This window comes from Poecilia latipinna, unplaced genomic scaffold (assembly GCF_001443285.1).
Source record: "Poecilia latipinna isolate Pla-1442-1.1 unplaced genomic scaffold, P_latipinna-1.0 Scaffold99, whole genome shotgun sequence".
NCBI lineage: Eukaryota > Metazoa > Chordata > Actinopteri > Cyprinodontiformes > Poeciliidae > Poecilia > Poecilia latipinna.
Genome location: NW_015112715.1, coordinates 306,874 through 308,477, shown reverse-complemented (window position 1 = coordinate 308,477; position 1,604 = coordinate 306,874). Strand labels below are relative to the sequence as shown.

The 1,604-nt window shown below is 35.5% G+C and overlaps 1 long non-coding RNA gene across 1 annotated transcript in view; it reads right to left on the bottom strand.

Moving 5' to 3' along the window:
* The window catches only part of LOC106943434 (uncharacterized), a 22,884-nt gene extending 21,310 nt beyond the window's left edge, over nucleotides 1-1,574 (bottom strand). Inside the window, exon 1 of the long non-coding RNA XR_001423916.1 lies at nucleotides 3-1,574. This is a non-coding gene — a long non-coding RNA (uncharacterized LOC106943434). The remainder of the gene's footprint in view (nucleotides 1-2) is intronic.
* Nucleotides 1,575-1,604: the final 30 nt, after the last annotated feature.

The following is a 1,604-nucleotide window of genomic DNA, read 5'->3' as shown; positions in this document are numbered from 1 at the left end:
ACCGTCTGAACAAAAGGTTTTTGATAATTTGGTAAAGCTAGGGCAGAGGTTGACACAAGGGCCTGCTTTATATTTTGAGATTTTCACTATACATTAATTTGTTTAAAGGTGCCACAATTTCCGCATAATTAGGCACCAATTTATATTATATTATTTTTATCACCTCATTTCCCTTTTCCCCCCCGTTTAACACATGGCATTGCCCATGTGTCACAGACACGTAAGCTTCTAATAAAGTGTTTGGGAGGACAGGTGAACTCATAGGTTCACTATAGAAGATATTTTAGCAGACACGTCTTTTAATTGCAGGATTATATTTTGGTTATTCTTTGTTAAATTCAGCAGCTTTCAACATTTCTATCGAATTCCTCAAGAATAAAAATGTCCATCTTTAAATTAACCAAACCTCAAATCCTCTAATCCAAGATTTTTCTTTTGAATTTGACTATAAATCAAATCTAGATTAAAATGTTTTAGACTGAAATCTAGAAAGTGTTGCTGTCATTCACAATCATCAATTTTTAGTACCCAGTTATATCTATCAGGTTGCTTAAAATCTCAGACTTCCACTTAACCTTGCATTTCAGTCAAGTTAACAACGTAAGTTATTTATATCTAATATGAAATGGTCAATAGTTTCATCCGTTACTCAATTCTTTAGCAGTTTTTCTTTATAGAACTAACTTGCATTCATAAAAGCATCAACAAAAATCACACAAAAACCAAACCAATTTCAATCAATTTTGAGATTCTTTATAGGATTAAACTCTAAATTAAATTTGAGTTAAATTCAATTATCAATTATTTTCAATATTTAGAGGCGTTTAATTCATTTCCACAGTAGTATACTTAAAATGAATTATTTGTCACTTGTGAGGTTTAAACCTAATTTTAGTAACGTTAAAATATATATATATATATTTATGCACCGGTATCGCACAGAAAGTCAATTTATTTTATGATTCCACTTAACGTGTCCCAAGCTGCACATATGTCCACCATTTCATCAATTTGGTGTGGTGGTTTGTCTTTTTGGGGTGTGATAAACTCTGATCATGCTGAGGATTACTCCTGTTTGAGGTCTCCTCACTCCACCACCCCTCCTGTTGTCCCGTGCAGCATTATTTAAAGTGCAGTTTCTTGCCCAGTGGCCAGTACCGCCACAAATCCAGCAGCCATTTGGACTGCGTGGATTTTGTGGGGTATTGTTTTTGGTTCGTCGCCTATTGCGACCTCCTCTGTCTCTGCTTTTTCTGCGACCTTTCATTGGGCCGTTGAAAAAGGCAGAGGTTCCTAAACCTCCAAATTCATCCAGCTGAAAAACATCTAATCCTTGATTAGGTTTTTCAAAGATTTTTTCAGCATGAATTGCCCACGTGGTTAATTGTGAGACAGGGACAGTTTCAATTTCAACCAGGTGTTTTCTTATCCATCTCCCAATTTCAGGGCGAAAGCCCGTCAGCAAAGCATTTTTCAGTTGCTGCTGATATGCACTGGTGTCATCTTCATTAAAAGTTATCCCGCTATGCATTTTAAACTCTTTTTCAAAACGCAAACGGAAATCATCTACTTTTTCTCCAGCTTATTTGTTTTATCCCTGCCAC